This window comes from Triticum urartu, chromosome 3 (assembly GCF_003073215.2).
Source record: "Triticum urartu cultivar G1812 chromosome 3, Tu2.1, whole genome shotgun sequence".
Taxonomy (NCBI): domain Eukaryota; kingdom Viridiplantae; phylum Streptophyta; class Magnoliopsida; order Poales; family Poaceae; genus Triticum; species Triticum urartu.
In genome coordinates this window covers 40,883,433-40,904,242 of record NC_053024.1, presented here as the reverse complement: position 1 = coordinate 40,904,242, position 20,810 = coordinate 40,883,433, and positions in this window count along the sequence as shown.

Sequence of the window (20,810 nt, the reverse complement as noted above, 5' to 3'; positions counted from 1 at the left end):
TTGACAATCCTTCTATTCTCTCTAAACTCATAAAAAATGATGCTATGGAAAGACCTACCGAAGTTATCAATGAGAATCTTAATAATTTTGACGAAGATGATTCCGGAATTTTTCGTTATTTACTCGATGAATCTTTGAAAGATGCTTGGGATAGACTATTAAAGATGCTTGGGATAGACTATCAATGAGATTCTCCCGAGTCATGCCGCCGCGTGCTGTCTTGAATGGTCCCACCATATCCAAGTCCCAGACGGCAAAAGGCCATGCCAAGGGGATGGTCTTGAGTACAGAAGCCGGCAGATGTTGCTGCGAGCTGAACTTCTGACACCCCTTGCAATGCTTGACTAGATCCCTGGCATCCTCCAAGGCAGTCGGCCAGAAGAAGTCATGGCGGAAAGCTTTGGCTATGAGTGATCTGGAAGCCGCGTGGTGTCTGCACTCGCCTTGGTGGATGTCTTTGAGGATTGCTTGGCCTTTCTCTGGTTCCACGCAGCGCTGGTATACACCAGTGACACTGCGCCTCACAAGTTCTCTGTTGACAATGGTGTATGCTGCTGCACAACATTGCACTTGTCGGGCTGAGATCTCGTCAGTTGGCAGCTCTTTGTTCACCAGAAAGTTGAGGATGGGCTGCGCCCATGAAGGTGCTGCTATTTCTTCGACTGCCAGAACTGCAACTTGCACGCGGGCGGTTGGGCTGGGTGATACGTCTCCAATGTATCTATAATTTTTGATTGCTCCATGCTATTATATTATCTATTTTGGATGTTATTGGGCTTTATTTTACACTTTTATATCATTTTTGGGACTAACCTACTAACCAAAGGCCCATCCCAAATTGCTGTTTTTTTGCCTATTTTAGGGTTTTGAAGAAAAGGAATATCAAACAGAGTCCAAACGGAATGATACCTTCGGGAACGTGATTTTCTCAACAAACGTGATCCAGGAGACTTGGAGTGTCCGTCAAGAAACAAGGGAGGAAGGCACGAGGTAGGGGGGAGCGCCCTCCACCCTCGTGGGCCCTCCGTTGCTCGACCGACATACTTCTTCCTCCTATATAAGTCCACGTACCCCCCAAACATCCAAGAGCACCATGAAAACCTAATTCCACCGCCGCAACCTTCTATACTCAAGAGATCCCATCTCGAGGCCTTTTCCGGAGCTCCGCCGGAGGGGGCATTGATCACGGAGGGCCTCTACATCAACTCCATGGCCTCTCCGGTGATGTGTGAGTAGTTTATTTCAGACCTATAGGTCCATAGTTATTAGCTAGATGGCTTATTCTCTCTCTTTGGATCTGAATACAAAGTTCTCCTCGATTTTCTTGCAGATCTATTCGATGTAATCTTCTTTTGCGGTGTGTTTGTCGAGATCCGATGAATTGTGGGTTTATGATCCAGATTATCTATGAACAATATTTGATTCTCCTCTGAATTATTTTATGTTTGATTGGTTTATCTTTGCAAGTCTCTTCGAATTATCAGTTTGGTTTGGCCTACTAGATTGATCTTTCTTGCAATGGGAGAAGTGCTTAGCTTTGGGTTCAATCTTGCGGTGCTCGATCCCAGTGACAGAAAGGGAACCGACACGTATTGTATTGTTGACATCAAGGATAAAAAGATGGGGTTTATATCATATTGCATGAGTTTATCCCTCTACATCATGTCATCTTCCTTAAAGCATTACTCTGTTCTTATGAACTTAATACTCTAGATGCATGCTGGATAGCGGTCGATGTGTGGAGTAATAGTAGTAGATGCAGGCAGGAGTCGGTCTACTTGTCTCGGACGTGATGCCTATATACATGATCATACCTAGATATTCTCATAACTATGCTCAATTCTATCAATTGCTCGACAGTAATTCGTTTACCCACCGTAATACTTATGCTCTTGAGAGAAGCCACTAGTGAAACCTATGGCCCCCCTGATACGTCTCCAACGTATCTATAATTTCTGATTGCTCCATGCTATTCGTTTTGGACTATATTGGGCTTTATTTTCCACTTTTATATTATTTTTGGGACTAACCTATTAACCGGAGGCCCAGCCCAGAATTGCTGTTTTTTTGCCTATTTCAGTGTTTTGAAGAAACGGAATATCAAACGGAGTCCAAACGGAATAAACCTTTTTGGAACGTGATTTTCTTCCCGAATATGACCCAGGAGACTTGGACCCTACGCCAAGGAAGCTTTGAGGTGGGCACGAGGTAGGGGGGCGTGCCCTATAGCCCCAGGCACGCCCCCACCCTCGTGGGTCCACCAAAGCTCCACCGACGCACTTCTTCCTCCTATATATACCTATGTACCCCCAAACGAACAGAGAGGGAGCCAAAAACCTAATTCCACCGCTGTAACTTTCTGTATCCACGAGATCCCATCTAGGGGCCTGTTCCGGAGCTCCGCCGGAGAGGGCCGTCATCACGGAGGGCTTCTAATCATCATAGCCTCTCCGATGAAGTGTGAGTAGTTTATTTCAGACCTTCGGGTCCATAGTTATTAGCTAGATGGCTTCTTCTCTCTTTTTGGATCTCAATACAAAGTTCTCCCCCTCTCTCGTGGAGATCTATTCGATGTAATCTTCTTCTTTTTGCGGTGTGTTTGTTGAGACCGATGAATTGTGGGTTTATGATCAATTCTATCTATGAGTAATATTTGAATCTTCTCTGAATTCTTTTATGTATGATTGGTTATCTTTGCAAGTCTCTTCGAATTATCCGTGTGGTTTGGCCAACTAGATCGGTAGTTCTTGCCATGGGAGAAGTGCTTAGCTTTGGGTTCGATCTTGCGGTGTCCTTTCCCAGTGGCAGAAGGGGCAGCAAGGCACGTATTGCATCATTGCCATCGAGGATAACAAGATGGGGTTTATTTCATATTGCATGAATTTATCTCTCTACATCATGTCATCTTGCTTAAAGTGTCACTCTATTTTTAACTTAATACTCTAGATGCATGCCGGATAGCGGTCGATGAGTGGAGTAATAGTAGTAGATGCAGAATCGTTTCGGTCTACTTGTCACAGACGTGATGCCTATATACATGATCATGCCTAGATATTCTCATAACTATGCTCAATTCTGTCAGTTGCTCAATAGTAATTTGTTCACCCACCATAGAATACTTATGCTCTTGAGAAAAGCCACTAGTGAAACCTATGGCCCCCGGGTCTATTCTCATCATATCAATCTCCATCACTTTAATCTTGTTTTGCTTTTTACTTTGCTTTTTTACTTTTCACTTTGCATCTCTATACCAAAAATACCAAAAATATTATATCTATCAGATCTCACTCTCGTAAGTGACTGTGAAGGGATTGACAACCCTAATCGCGTTGGTTGCGAGTAGCTATCGTTTTGTGCAGGTACGAGGGACTTGAGCGTGGACTCCTACTGGATTGATACCTTGGTTCTCAAAAACTTAGGGAAATACTTACGCTACTCTCCTGCATCATCCTTTCCTCTTCGGGGAAATCCAACGCAAGATCAAGAGGTAGCAAGAAGAATTTCTGGCGCCGTTGCCGGGGAGTCTATGCAAAAAGTCAACATACCAAGTACCCATCACAATCCCTATCTCTCGCATTACATTAGTTGCAATTTGCCTCTCGTTTTCCTCTCCCCCACTTCACCCTTGCCGTTTTATTCACCCTCTCTTTCTCAATCTCCTTCTCCTTCTCTTTCTCCATTTGCCTTTTTCTCGGTTGCCTTGTCATCATGGCTAATCTTATCTCTTCTCCGTTATCTCCCGAGATTGAAGTCCTAAATTTTAAACAACGGGAGGGAGAAAATCTGAAAGACGCTTGGTATAGAATTTGCAATGCTCAAAATAGATCTACCAGGAAGCAATCTACTTCAGTCCTTCTTCGCAATTTTTATGTAGGTGCTAGTCCTTGGTATATATATATCCTTGATACCATTACCGGGGGGAATTTCTTGGGTAGCCACACTTTTGATTCTTATAATGCTATGATAGATTTATTTGGCTCACCACCTCTTTTGGTTAATGGAACTATGTTAACTTTGGAGCATGTTATGCAAAGACTTGAAATTATTGAAAACAAAATTGATACCATTGCATCAATTGATAATCTAGATAAAAATATCCATAATCAAATTACCCAATATGGATCTAAGGTAGGAATGACTTTGAAAAATATTAAGGAAAAGGAACCCATGGTTAATGAGAAAATAAATCTAGATTCCACTAGAATCGATAAACTTGAGGGTATCATTACCAACTTAGGAACCGCTTTTTATTCCGTAAAGAATACTTCTAGTCCTCCCACTAAAATTACCAAGCTTATGTATGTTCCTAAGAATAAGGGTGAATCATCTAGTAAGGAAACTGCGGATCTTAAATCTATAAGCATTCATCCCGATATTTTTGCCATCATTAAGGAACCTTATGCTACGAATGAATTTTTTGATCTTGTGCCTAAAAGTTTGATAATTACTAGAAAGGAAGAAATTTCTAAGATAGATGCCTCATTTAAGAATTGCCTACCAAAGATGGTAATACCTAGATCTATCCTCGCTTTTATGCCTAGCTAGGGGCGTTAAACGATAGCGCTTGTTGGGAGGCAACCCAATTTTATTTTTATTCCTTGCTTTTTGCTCCTGTTTAGTAATAAATAAATTATTTATCCTCTGTTTTGGTTGTGTTTTTTGTGTTTAATTAGTGTTTGTGCCAAGTAGAACCATTGGGAAGACTTGGGGAAAGTCTTGTTGAACTTGCTGTAAAAAATAGAAACTTTAGCGCTCACGAGAACTGCTGCAATTTTTATTCCGAAAGTGCTATTTAGTTAATTATTTTTGAAGATGATTAATAGATAAATTCCTCACGTCCAGAAATTTATTTTAGAATTTTTGGGGTTCCATATCTTGCGCTAGCTACAGATTACTACAGACTATTCTGTTTTTGACAGATTCTGTTTTTCGTGTATTGTTTGCTTATTTTGATGAATCTATGGCTAGTAAAATAGTTTATAATCCATAGAGAAGTTGGAATACAGTAGGTTTAACACCAATATAAATAAAGAATGAGTTCATTACAATACCTTGAAGTGGTCTTTTGTTTTCTTTCTCTAACGGAGCTCACAAGATTTCTATTGAGTTTTGTGTTGTGAAGTTTTCAAGTTTTGGGTGAATTCTTGTGATGGATTATGGAACAAGGAGTGGCAAGAGCCTAATCTTGGGGATTCCCATGGCACCCCCAAGATAATCCAAGGGCACCAAAAAGTCAAAGCTTGGGGATGCCCCAGAAGGCATCCCCTCTTTCGTCCACTTCCATCGGTAATTTACTTGGAGCTATTTTTTATTCACCAACATGATATGTGTTTTGCTTGGAGCGTCTTGTATTATTTGTGTCTTTGTGTTTTAGTGTGCCACAATCATCCTTGCTATACACACCTTTTGAGAGAGCCATACATGAATTAAAATTTGATAGAATACTCTATGTGCTTCACTTATATCTTTTGAGCTATGTAGTTTTGCTCTATGTGCTTCACTTATATCTTTTTAGCATTATAATTTTGCTCTATGTGCTTCACTTATATCTTTTGAGCTATGTAGTTTTGCTCTATGTGCTTCACTTATATATTTTGAGCGTTATAATTTTGCTCTATGTGCTTCACTTAGATCTTTTAAGAGCACGGTGGTGGATTTGTTTTAGAGAAACTATTGATCTCTCATGTTTCGCTTAAATTATTTAGAGAGTCTCTTAATAGCATGGTAATTTGCTTAATAATAATATGCTTGGTATTCAAGATTTGTGAAACTTTCTTTTGAGTGCATTGGATACTAAGAAAAGATTGAAGCATGATAATTGTTTTGAGATATGGAGGTGATAATATTAGAGTCATGCTAGTTGAGTAGTTGTGAATTTAAAGAATACTTGTGTTAAAGTTTGTGATTCCTGTAACATGCACGTATGGTGAACCGTTATGTGATGAAGTCAGAGCATGATTTATTTATTGATTGTCTTCCTTATGAGTGGCAGTCGGGGACGAGCGATGGTCTTTTCCTACCAATCTATCCCCCTAGGAGCATGCGCGTAATACTTTGCTTTGATAACTTCTAGATTTTTGCAATAAGTATATGAGTTCTTTATGACTAATGTTGAGTCCATGGATTATACGCACTTTTTCCCATCCTTCCTCCATTGCTAGCCTCTCTAATACCGCGCACTTTTCGCCGGTATCATACACCTACCATATACCTTCCCTAAAACAGCAACCATACCTACCTATCATGGCATTTCCATAGCCATTCCGAGATATATTGCCATGCAACTTTCCACCATTCCGTTTATTATGGCACGCTCCATCATTTTCATATTGCTAGCATGATCATGTAGTTGACATCGTATTTGTGGCAAAGCCACCGTTCATAATTCTTTCATACATGTCACTCTTGATTCATTGCATATCCCGGTACACCGCCGGAGGCATTCATATAGAGTCATATTTTGTTCTAAGTATCGAGTTGTTGAGTTGTAAGAAAAATAAAAGTGTGATGATCATCATTTTTAGAGCATTGTCCCAAGTGAGGAAAGAATGATGGAGACTATGATTCCCCTATAAGTCGGGATGAGACTCCGGACGAAAAATAAAAAAAGAGAAAAAAGAGGCCATAAAAAAAGAGAAAAGGCCCAAATAAAAAAATGAGAGAAAAAGAGAGAAGGGACAATGTTACTATCCTTTTACCACACTTGTGCTTCAAAGTAGCACCATGATCTTCATGATAGAGAGTCTCTCGTTATGTCACTTTCATATACTAGTGGGAATTTTACATTATAGAACTTGGCTTGTATATTCCAATGATGGGCTTCCTCAAAATGCCCTAGGTCTTCGTGAGCAAGCAAGTTGGATGCACACCCACTTAGTTTTTTTATGAGATTTCATATACATATAGCTCTAGTGCATCTGTTGCATGGCAATCCCTACTCACTCACATTGATATCTATTGATGGGCATCTCCATAGCCCGTTGATACGCCTAGTTGATGTGAGACTATCTTCCCCTCTTTTTGTCTTCTCCACAACCACCATTCTATCCCACATATAGTGCTATATCCATGGCTCACGCTCATGTATTACGTGAAGATTGAAAAAGTTTTGAAAAATTTAGAGTATGAAACAATTGCTTGGCTTGTCATTGGGGTTGTGCATGATTTAAATGCTTTGTGTGGTGAATATAGAGCATAGCCAGACTATGATTTTGTAGGGATAACTTTCTTTGGCCATGTTATTTTGAGAAGACATAATTGCTTTGTTAGTACGCTCGAAGTATTATTATTTTTATGTCAATATAAACTTTTATCTTGAATCTTTCGAATCTGAATATTCATATCACAATTAAGAAGATTTGCATTGAAATTATGCCAAGTAGCACTCCGCATCAAAAATTCTCTTTTTATCATTTACCTACTCGAGGACGAGCAGGAATTAAGCTTGGGGATGCCTGATACGTCTCCAACGTATCTATAATTTTTGATTGCTCCATGCTATATTATCTACTGTTTTGGACTATATTGGGATTTATTTTCCACATTTATATTATTTTTGGGACTAACCTATTAACCGGAGGCCCAGCCCAGAATTGCTATTTTTTTTGCCTATTTCAGTGTTTCGAAGAAACGGAATATCAAACGGAGTCCAAACAGAATAAACCTTTCTGGAACATGATTTTCTTCCCGAATATGACCCAGGATACTTGGACCCTACTCCAAGGAAGCTTCGAGGTGGGCACGAGGTAGGGGGACACGCCCTATACCCCCAGGCGCGCCCCCACCCTCGTGGGGCCACCGAAGCTCCACCGACGTACTTCTTCCTCCTATATATACCTACGTACCCCCAAACAAACAGAGAGGGAGCCAAAAACCTAATTCCACCACCGCAACTTTCTGTATCCACGAGATCCCATCTTGGGGCCTGTTTCGGAGCTCCGCCGGAGAGGGCCGTCATCATGGAGGGCTTCTACATCATCATAGCCTCTCCAATGAAGTGTGAGTAGTTTACTTTAGACCTTCGAGTCCATAGTTATTAGCTAGATGGCTTCTTCTCTCTTTTTGGATCTCAATACAAAGTTCTCCCCCTCTCTCTTAGAGATCTATTCGATGTAATCTTCTTCTTTTTGCGGTGTGTTTGTTGAGACCGATGAATTGTGGGTTTATGATCAAGTCTATCTATGAATAATATTTGAATCTTCTCTGAATCCTTTTATGTATGATTGATTATCTTTGCAAGTCTCTTCGAATTATCCGTTTGGTTTGGCCAACTAGATTGGTAGTTCTTGCCATGGGAGAAGTGCTTAGCTTTGGGTTCGATCTTGCAGTGTCCTTTCCCAGTGACAGAAGGGGCAGCAAGGCACATATTGCATCGTTGCCATCGAGGATAACAAGATGGGGTTTATTTCATATTGCATGAATTTATCTCTATACATCATGTCATCTTGCTTAAAGCGTTACTCTGTTTTTAACTTAATACTCTAGATGCATGCTGGATAGCGGTCAATGAGTGGAGTAATAGTATTAGATGCAGAATCGTTTCGGTCTACTTGTCACGGACGTGATGCCTATATACATGATCATGCCTAGATATTCTCATAACTATGCTCAATTCTGTCAGTTGCTCAACAGTAATTTGTTCACTCACCGTAGAATACTTATGCTCTTGAGGAAAGCCACTAGTGAAACCTATGGCCCCCCGGGTCTATTCTCGTCATATCAATCTCCATCACTTTAATCTTGTTTTGCTTTTTACTTTTCACTTTGCATCTCTATACCAAAAATACCAAAAATATTATATCTATCAGATCTCACTCTCGTAAGTGACCGTGAAGGTATTGACAACCCCTAATCGCGTTGGTTGCGAGTAGCTATCGTTTTGTGCAGGTACGAGGGACTTGAGCATGGCCTCCTACTGGATTGATACCTTGGTTCTCAAAAACTGAGGGAAATACTTACACTACTTTGCTGCATCATCCTTTCCTCTTCGGGGAAATCCAATGCAAGCTCAAGAGGTAGCACCCCCGGGTCTATCTTCCATCATATTAATCTTCCAATACTTATTTATTTCTTTTGCCTTTTATTTTACTTTGCATCTTTATCATAAAAATACCAAAAATATTATCTTATCATATCTATCAGCTCTCACTCTCGTAAGTGATCGTGAAGGGCTTGACAACCCCTTTATCGCGTTGGTTGCGAGGTTCTTATTTGTTTGTGTAGGTGCGTGGGACTTGAGCGTGATCTCCTACTGGATTGATACCTTGGTTCTCAAAAACTGAGGGAAATACTTATGCTACTTTGCTGCATCACCCTTTCCTCTTCAAGGGAAAACCAACGCAGTGCTCAAGAGGTAGCAAGAAGGATTTCTGGCACCGTTGCCGGGGAGATTTGCGCCAAGTCAAGTCAAGGTTTGACTCCCAACAACGAGTCATCTCTGGTGCCGTTGCTAAGTCAAGACATACCAAGTACCCATCACAAACCCTTATCCCTCACATTACATTATTTGCCATTTGCCTCTCGTTTTCCTCTTACCCACTTCACCCTCGCCGTTTTATTCGCCATCTCTTTTTCACGCACCTTTCTTTCGCCATGTCAGAATCAAAAAGGTTTGGGGGTTCTCTCCCGAGTTTTAGTACTTTTGACAATCCTTCTACTCTCCCTAAACTCATAAAAAATGATGCTATGGAAAGACCTACTGAAGTTATCAATGAGAATCTTAATAATTTTGACGAAGATGATTCTGGAATTTTTCATTATTTACTCGATGAATCTTTGAAATATGCTTGGGATAGACTAGTAAGGATCCGGGCCATCTACGTGCCCCAATACCAAATTGAAATTTACTTAAAGAGCTTTTATGTTGCCCTACCTTCTTCATTTAAGCATGTCCTAGATTCTATTTTTGAAGAAGGTTTTCTTGAAGGGGATGCCATAGATACTTATGAAAAGATGAAAACTATATTTGGGCACCCCATGAATGAGAAGGTTGAATCCACATCTCTTTTGCTCTCCTACCAAAACGAATCTATCAAAGAGATGAAAGCTAGCTTAGATGCGAATTTCCGTAAAATGCTTAATCTTTATTCTACCATTAACAATCATGTGCTTTATCAAATAGAAATATTAATTCCATAGATAATAAGTTTGCTCTTTTCTTCCCTAAAACCACAGATGGCAATACCTAGATCTATCTTCGCTTTTATGCCTAGCTAGGGGCGTTAAACGATAGCGCTTGTTGGGAGGCAGCCCAATTTTATTTTATTCCTTGCCTTTTGATCCTGTTTAGTAATCAATAATTTATCTAGCCTATGTTTTGGTTGTGTTTTTGTGTTTAATTAGTGTTTGTGCCAAGTAGAACCGTTGGGAAGACTTGGGGAAAGTCTTTTTGATCTTGCTGTAGAAAACAGAAACTTTAGCGCTCACGAGAATCACTACCATTTTTATTTTGAAGGTGATATTTAGTTAATTATTTTTGCAGATGATTAATAGATAAATTCCTCACGTCCATAAATTTATTTTCTAATTTTGGGGTTCCAGAACTTGCGTTAGCTACAGATTACTACAGACTGTTCTGTTTTTGACAGATTCTGTTTTTCATGTGTTGTTTGCTTATTTTGATGAATCTATGGCTAGTAAAAGAATTTATAAACCATAGAGAAGTTGGAATACAGTAGGTTTAACACCAATATAAATAAATAATGAGTTCATTACAGTACATTGAAGTGGTGTTTTGTTTTCTTTCGCTAAAGGAGCTCACGAGATTTTCTATTTTGAGTTTTGTGTTGTGAAGTTTTCTAGTTTTGGGTAAGATTTGATGGATTATGGAACAAAGAGTGGCAAGAGCCTAAGCTTGGGGATGCCCATGGCACCCCAAGGTAAAATTCAAGGACACCAAAAAGCCTAAGCTTGGGGATGCCCCGGAAGGCATCCCCTCTTTCGTCTTCATCTATTGGTAACTTTACTTGGAGCTATATTTTTATTCACCACATGATATGTGGTTTGCTTGGAGCATATTGTATGATTTGAGTCTTTGCTTTTTAGTTTACCACAATCATCCTTGCTGTACACTCCTTTTGAGAGAGACTCACATGAATTGAAATTTATTAGAATACTCTATGTGCTTCACTTATATCTTTTGAGCTGTATAGTTTTTGCTCTAGTGATTCACTTATATCTTGTAGAGCACGGTGGTGGATTTGTTTTATAGAAACTATTGTTCTCTCATGATTCACTTATATTATTTTGAGAGTCCTTTAGAACAACATGGCAATAATAACAACTTTCATATAAGTGCATTGAATACTATGAGAAGTTTGATACTTGATAATTGTTTTGAGATATGGAAATGGTGATATTAGAGTCATGCTAGTTGAGTAGTTGTGAATTTGAGAAATACTCGTGTTGAAGTTTGTGATTCCCGTAGCATGCACATATGGTGAACCGTTATGTGATGAAGTCGGAGCATGATTTATTTATTGACTGTCTTCCTTATGAGTGGCGGTCGGGGACGAGTGATGGTCTTTTCCTACCAATCTATCCCCCTAGGAGCATGCGTGTAATACTTTGTTTCGATAAATAATAGATTTTTGCAATAAGTATGTGAGTTCTTTATGACTAATGTTGAGTCCATGGATTATACGCACTCTCACCCTTCCACCATTGCTAGCCTCTCTAGTATCGCGCAACTTTCGCCGGTACCATAAACCACCCATATACCTTCCTCAAAATAGCCACCATACCTACCTATTATGGAATTTCCATAGCCATTCCGAGATATATTGCCATGCAACTTTCCACCGTTCCGTTATTATGACATGCTTCATCATTGTCATATTGCTTGCATGATCATGTAGTTGACATCGTATTTGTGGCAAAGCCACCGTTCATAATTCTTCATACATGTCACTCATGCATCATTGCACATCCCGGTACACCGCTGGAGGCATTCACATAGAGTTGTATTTTGTTCTAAGTATTGACTTGTAATTCTTGAGTTGTAAAGTAAATAAAGTGTGATGATCATAATTATTAGAGCATTGTGCCAAGTGAGGAAAGGATGATGGAGACTGTGATTCCCCCACAAGTCGGGATAAGATTCCGGACGAGAAAAAAAGGAAGGCCATATATATATATAAATAATGAGAGAAAAAGAGAGAAGGGACAATGCCACTATCCTTTTTCCACACTTGTGCTTCAAAGTAGCACCATGTTCTTCATCTAGAGAGTCTCCTATGATATCACTTTCATATACTAGTGGGAATTTTTCATTATAGAACTTGGCTTGTATATTCCAATGATGGGCTTCCTCAAAATTCCCTAGGTCTTCATGAGCAAGAAAGTTGGATGCACACCCACTTAGTTTCTTTTGTTGAGCTTTCATATACTTATAGCTCTAGTGCATCGTTGCATGGCAATCCCTACTCACTCACAATGATATATCCATAGCCCGTTGATACGCCAAGTTGATGTGAGACTATCTTCCCTTCTTTTTTGTCTTCTCCACAACCACCATTCTATTCCACCATAGTGCTATATCCACAGCTCACTCTCATATATTGCGTGAAGATTGAAAAAGTTTGAGAACATCAAAAGTATGAAACAATTGCTTGGCTTGTCATCGGGGTTGTGCATGATTTAAATATTTTGTGTGGTGAAGATAGAGCATAGCCAGACTATATTATTTTGTAGGGATAACTTTCTTTGGCCATGTTATTTTGAGAAGACATAATTGCTTAGTTAGTATGCTTAAAGTATTATTGTTTCTATGTCAATATTAAACTTTTATCTTGAATCTTTCAGATCTGAACATTCATGCCACAATAAAGAACAATTACATTGAGAAATATGTTAGAAAGCATTCCACATCAAAAATTCTTCTTTTATCATTTACCTACTCAAGGACGAGCAGGAATTAAGCTTGGGGATGCTTGATACGTCTCCAACGTATATATAATTTTTGATTGCTCCATGCTATTATATTATATATTTTGAATGTTAATGGGCTTTATTTTACACTTTATATCATTTTTGGGACTAACCTACTAACCGGGGGCCCAGCCCAAATTGTTGGTTTTTTGCCTATTTTAGGGGTTCGAAGAAAAGGAATATCAAATGGAGTCCAAACAGAATGAAACCTTCGGGAACGTGATTTTCTCAACAAACATGATCCAGGAGACTTGGAGTGGCCGTCAAGAAACAAGGGAGGAAGGCACAAGGCAGGGGGTGGTAACCCACAAGTATAGGGGATCGCAACAGTTTTCGAGGGTAGAGTATTCAACCCAAATTTATTGATTCGACACAAGGGGAGCCAAAGAATATTCTCAAGTATTAGAAGCTAAGTTGTCAATTCAACCACACCTGGAAACTTAATATCTGCAGCAAAGTATTTAGTAGCAAAGTAATATGATAGTAGTGGTAACGGTAGCAAAAGTTAATGATAACAAAAGTAATGTTTTTGGTATTTTGTAGTGATTGTAACAATAGCAACGCAAAAGTAAATAAGGGAAGAATAATATATGGAAAGCTCGTAGGCAGTGGATCGGTGATAGAGAATTATGCCGGATGCGGTTCATCATGTAACAGCCATAACCTAGGGTGACACAGAACTAACTCCAATTCATCAATGTAATGTAGGCATGTATTCCGAATATACTTATACGTGCTTATGGAAAAGAACTTGCATGACATCTTTTGTCCTACACTCCCGTGGCAGCGGGGTCCTAGTGGAAACTAAGGGATATTAAGGCATCCTTTTAATAGAGTACCGGACCAAAGCATTAACACATAGTGAATACATGAACTCCTCAAACTACGGTCATCACCGGGAGTGGTCCCGATTATTGTCACTTCGGGGTTGCCGGATCATAACACATAGTAGGTGACTATAGAATTGCAAGATAGGATCAAGAACTCTCATATATTGATGAAAACATAATAGGTTCATATCTGAAATCATGGCACTCGGGCCCTAGTGACAAGCATTAAGCATAGCAAAGTCATAGCAACATCAATCTCAGAACATATTGGATACTAGGGATCAAACCCTAACAAAACTAACTCAATTACATGATAAATCTCATCCAACCCATCACCGTCCAGCAAGCCTACGATGGAATTACTCACGCACGGCGGTGAGCATCATGAAATTGGTGATGGAGGATGGTTAATGATGACGATGGCGACGGATTCCCCTCTCCGGAGCCCCGAACGGACTCCAGATCAGCCCTCCTGAGAGGTTTTAGGGCTTGGCGGTGGCTCCGTATCGTAAAACGCGATGAATCCTTCTCCTTGATTTTTTTCTCCCTGAAAGTGAATATATAGGGTTGGATTTGAGGTTGGAGGAGCTCCAGGTGCCCAGGGGGAGGTGCGCCCCCACCCTCGTGGCTAGGGTGTGCCCCTGGTCTTGATATTTTGTTAGTATTTTTTATTATTTCCAAAAAGACGCTCCGTGGAGTTTCAGGTCATTCCGAGGACTTCTGTTTCTGCACATAAATAACACCATGGCAATTCTGCTGAAAACAGCGTCAGTCCGGGTTAGTTCCATTCAAATCATGCAAGTTAGAGTCCAAAACAAGGGCAAAAGTGTTTGGAAAAGTAGATACGACGGAGACGTATCAACTCCCCCAAGCTTAAACCTTTGCTTGTCCTCAAGCAATTCAGTTGATAAACTGAAAGTGATAAAGAAAAACGTTTACAAACTCGGTTTGCTCTTGTTGTTGTAAATATGTAAAGCCAGCATTCAAGTTTTCAGCAAAGATTATGAACTAACCATATTCATAGTAACATTTAGGTGTCATGTTTACTCATATCAATGGAATAATCAACTAGCGAGCAATAATAATAAATCTCGGATGACAACACTTTCTCAAAACAATCATGATATGATATAATAGGATGGTATCTCGCTAGTCCTTTCTGAGACCGCAAAACATAAATGTAGAGCACCTTGAAAGATCAAGGACTGACTAGACATTGTAATTCATGGTAAAAGATATCCATTCAAGTCATACTCAATGTAAACTAATAGTAATGAATGCAAATGACAGTGGTGCTCTCCAACTGGTGCTTTTTAATAAGAGGAGGATGACTCAACATAAAAGTAAATAGATAGGCCCTTCGTAGAGGGAATCAGGGATTTGTAGAGGTGCCAGAGCTTGGTTTTGAAATAGAGATGAATAATATTTTGAGCGGTATACTTTCATTGTCAACATAACAACCAAGAGATGGCGATATCTTCCATGCTACACACATTATAGGCGGTTCCCAAACAGAATGGTAAAGTTTATACTCCCCCTCCACCAACAAGCATCAATCCATGGCTTGCTCGAAACAACGAGTGCCTCCAACTAACAAGAGTCCCAGGGGGAGTTTTGTTTGCAATTATTTTGATTTAGTTTGCATAAAGCATGGGACCGGGCATCCCGGTGACCAGCCATTTTCTCGCGAGTGAGGAGCAGAGTCCACTCCTCTTGAGAATAACCCGCCTAACATGGAAGACACGAACAACCCTAGTTGATACATGAGCTATTCGAGCATACAAAACAGGATATTTATTTGAAGGTTTAGAGTTTGGCACATACAAATTTACTTGGAATGGCAGGTAGATACCGTAAATAGGTAGGTATGGTGGACTCATATGGAATAACTTTGGGGTTTATGGAGTTGGATGCACAAGCAGTATTCCCACTTAGTACAGGTGAAGGCTACAAAAAGACTAGGAAGCGACCAGCTAGAGAGCGACAACAGTCATGAACATGCATTAAAATTAATCAACACCGAAAGCAAGCATGAGTAGGATATAATGCACCATGAACATAAATATCGTAGAGGCTATGTTGATTTTGTTTCAACTACATGCGTGAACATGTGCCAAGTCAGGCCACTCGAATCGTTCAAAAGAAGATACCACCCTATCATACCACATCACAACCATTTTAATAGCATGTTGGCACGCAAGGTAAACCATTATAAGCTCCTAGCTAATTAAGCATGGCATGAGCAACTATAATCTCTAATTGTCATTGCAAACATGTTTATTCATAATAGGCTGAATCAGGAACGATGAACTAATCATATTTACAAAAACAAGAGAGGTCGAGTTCATATCAGCTTCTCCCATCTCAATCATTCCATCATATATCGTCATAATTGTCTTTCACTTGCACGACCGAACGATGTGGATAATAATAATAGTGCACGTGCATTGGACTAAGCTGGAATCTGCAAGCATTCAATAAACAGGTGAAGATAAGGCAATATGGGCTCTTTTGTCATATCAACAGTAATGCATATAAGAGCCACTTCAACAATTTAATTATGGTCTTCTCCTATCGACCCCCAAAGAAAAGAAATAAAACTATTTACATGGGAAAGCTCCCAACAAGCAAAAGAAGAATAGGAAAACTTTTTGGGTTTTCTTTTTAATTACTACTACAAGCATGGAAACTAAAACTAGCTAAAAGCTACAACTATTTTTTTTGGTTTTTCTTAAGGTTTATTAAACACACAAGAAGAAAGCATAAAAAGGAAATAAACTAGCATGGATGATACAATAAAAAAGTATGAGCACCGACATCTAGCAATGAGTGTGTGAACATGAATATAATGTCGGTGAGAAATACGTACTCCCCCAAGCTTAGGCTTTTGGCCTAAGTTGGTCTAATGCCACGGATGGCCTGGCGGATATCCAAAGTTGTAGTTGGGGTCGTACTGAGATGCTGCAGTCATTGCATCGTGGGCTGCAGCTTGGAGGCTAGATATCTCAGCTCTCCTCTTATACTCTTCCGCCTCCTCTTTGGTTATAAAATATCTCCCTTTTGCCTGAAAGTCAAAGAAAGTAGAAGCAGGGAGAGCGACGTGATAGGTGCGTCGTCTGTCAAAGATTAGTCGGTACTGGAGGAACTGATCATTCCTCTCAACAAACTGATGACGAACCATAGCCTCATAATCCAAATAAGTAGGAGGCAACTCAATATCATCCTCACGTATGGTTATACCAAGAAAATTAGCTATGCGGGTTGCATAAATTCCACCAAAGAAATCTCCATTAAATCTATTAAGATGCAACCTACGTGCAACAATGGCTCCCAAATTATATGTTTTATCTCCTAACACAACACTCCTAAGAATACCGAGGTCAGGGACACACATGTGACATGCTTCATCTTTACCGTTAATGCATCTACCTATGAAGAGAGCAAAATAATGTATAGCAGGAAAGTGAATGCTCCCTATGGTAGCTTGTGCTATATCTCTAGATTCCCCCACAGTTATACTACCAAGAAAATCTCTAAATTCAGATTTGCGAGGTTCACTAGTACTACCCCATTGTGGAAGTTTGCAAGCAGTGGTAAAGTCCTCTAAGTCCATAGTGTAAGAATTTTCATAAAGATCAAATAGGACAGTTTGAGAATTACGTGAAGATGAAAATTCAAACCTCCTCAAAAAGGAACTAGTGAGATAGTGGTACTGACGGCATTTTTCTTCCTCGAAGCTCACAAGATCATCGTTACGCAAATATGCGTTAAATTCTTCCTTAATTCCCGCTCGATCCATGAAGTCCTCTGAAGGCCATTCACAAGGCCGCACTGGAGCGTCCCTTGGTGGCTCATCGTCAGCATCACGCATTGCAAGCCTGGGTCCTTGCTTCCTTGAAGAACCACCTTGGTACATTTTCCTAAGCATATTTCTCCCTCTGAAAAATTTCTGAAATTTTTAGTAACTTCAAATAAAAGTGAACCAAACTCAACAAAATTGATAACAACTACTCCTACAAGTGCCTAGAGCCTATATCATGCATCAAAAACTACTTGGAACCATATAAATTTGACATGCAAGCTCAAGAACAGGGTCACCTAAGCAGCAAAAATATGCAATGAATAAAGCACTAGAACAAAAACTAATTGGACCAATGGAGGAGTCGCATACCAAGGAACAATCCCCCAAGCAGTTTTTTGAGAGGTGCTTTGAGCAAGGAGATCGAAAATGGTAGCAAAATGATCTCGGACTCGGGTTTGAGCTAGATAATGGTGTTTGTGGGAGGAATAAGGAATGTGTGGGTGCAGGAATAAGTGGAGGAGGTCCACTGTGGGCCCACGAGGTAGGGGGCGCGCCCAGGGGGGTAGGGCGCGCCCTCCACCCTCGTGGCCAGGTGGATGCCCCCTGCTGTGTTCTCAGTGCCAAATATTCTCAAATATTCCAGAAAAATCATATTTAAATTTCAGGGCATCTGGAGAACTTTTATTTTTGGGGTATTTTTATATTGCACGAATAATTCAGATAATAGACAGAAAATACTATTTTTATTTTATTTAATATATATAACAGAAAGTAAAAGGAGGGTACAGGGGGTTGTGCTTTCTAACTTCATCCATCTCATGATCATCAAAAGGAATCCACTAACAAGGTTGATCAAGTCTTGTTAACAAACTCATTTCGAGTAACATGAAACCAAAGAAATTTCAAATGACACTATGTTACCTCAACGGGGATATGCACATCCCCGATAATAAGAATATCATATTTCTTCTTGGCAGTAGGAAGAGGAAATTCAAAACCTCCAAAAATAATCGATGGAATTTTTCCAATAGAATTGATACTGTGGACTTGAGGTTGTTTCCTCGGAAAGTGTACCGTATGCTCATTACCATTAACATTAAAAGTGACATTGCCTTTGTTGCAATCAATAATAGCCCCTACAGTATTCAAAAAAGGTCTTCCAAGAATAATAGACATACTATCGTCCTCGGGAATATCAAGAATAACAAAGTCCGTTAAAATAGTAACGTTTGCAACCACAACAGGCACATCCTCACAAATACCGACATGTATAGCAGTTGATTTATCAGCCATTTGCAAAGATATTTCAGTAGGTGTCAACTTATTCAAATCAAGTCTATGATATAAAGAGAGAGGCATAACACTAACACCAGCTCCAAGATCACGTAAAACAGTTCTAACATAGTTTCTTTTAATGGAGCATGGTATAGTTGGTACTCCTGGATCTCCTAGTTTCTTAGGCATTCCACCCTTAAAAGTATAATTAGCAAGCATGGTGGAAATTTCAGCTTCCGGTATCTTTCTTTTATTAGTAAAAATTTCTTTCATGCACTTAGCATAAGGATTCATTTTTAAGCATATCAGTTAATCGCATACGCAAAAATATAGGTCTAATCATTTCAGCAAAGTGCTCAAAATCCTCATCATCCTTTTTCTTGGATGGTTTGTGAGGAAAAGGCATGGGTTTCTGAACCCATGGTTCTCTTTCTTTACCATGTTTCCTAGCAACAAAGTCTCTCTTATCATAACGTTGATTCTTTGATTGTGGGTTATCAAGATCAACAGTAGGTTCAATTTCTATATCATTATCATTGCTAGGTTGAGCATCAACATGAACATTATCATTAACATTATCACTAGTTTCAGGTTCATTACCAGATTGTGTTTCAGCATCAGAAATAGAAATATCATTTGGATTCTCAGGTGTTTCAGCAATAGGTTCACTAGAAGCATGCAAAGTCCTATCATTTTTCTTTTTCTTCCTTTTAGAAGGACTAGGTGCATCTATATTATTTCTCTGAGAATCTTGCTCAATTCTCTTAGGATAGCCTTCAGGGTACAAAGGTTCCTAAGTCATTTTACCAGTTCTAGTAGCCACTCTAACTGCAAAATCATTATTCTTACTATTCAATTCATTGAGCAAATCATTTTGAGCTTTAAGTACTTGTTCTACTTGAGTGGTAACCATAGAGGCATGTTTACTAATAAGTTTAAGTTCACCTTTGACATTAGCCATATAATCACCCAAGTGTTCAAGCATATCAGCACTGCATTTTAATTCTCTACCAAAATAAGCATTGAAGTCTTCTTGCTTAACCATAAATTTATCAAACTCATCTAAGCATGGGCTAGCAAACTTAGTAAATGGGATTTCATCTTTATCATAACTATAGAGAGAATTTATCTTTACTACCTATGTCGGGTTATCAAGACCATGTATTTCTTCAATAGGAGATGGATTAAAATTATGCATTTCTTCGACAGGCGGTAAATTAAGACCATGTATTTCTTCAATATGAGGTAAATTCTTAACATCTTCAGCTTTAATACCCTTTTCTTTCATGGATTTCTTTGCCTCTTGCATATATTCAGGACTGAGAAATAGAACACCTCTCTTCTTCGGAGTTGGTTTAGGAATAGGCTCAGGAAGTGTCCAATTATTTTCATTAGTCAACATATTATTTAATAGAATTTCAGCTTCATCCGGTGTTCTTTCCCTGAAAACAGAACCAGCACAACTATCCAGGTAATCTATGGAAGCATCGGTTAGTCCATTATAAAAGATATCAAGTATTTCATTTTTCTTAAGAGGATGATCAGGCAAAGCATTAAGTAATTGGAGAAGCCTCCCCCAAGCTTGTGGGAGACTATCTTCTTCAATTTGCACAAAATTATATATATCCCTTAAGGCAGCTTGTTTCTTATGAGCAGGGAAATATTTAGCAGAGAAGTAATAAATCATATACTGGGGACTACGCACACAACTAGGATCAAGAGAATTAAACCATATCTTAGCATCACCCTTTAATGAGAATGGAAATATTTTAAGGATATAAAAGTAACGAGTTCTCTCATCATTAGTGAACAGGGTAGCTATATCATTTAATTTAGTAAGATGTGCCAGAACAGTTTCAGATTCATAGCCATAAAAAGGATCAGATTCAACCAAAGTAATTATATCAGGATCAACAGAGAATTCATAATCCTTGTCAGTAACATAGATAGGTGAAGTAGCAAAAGCAGGGTCAGGT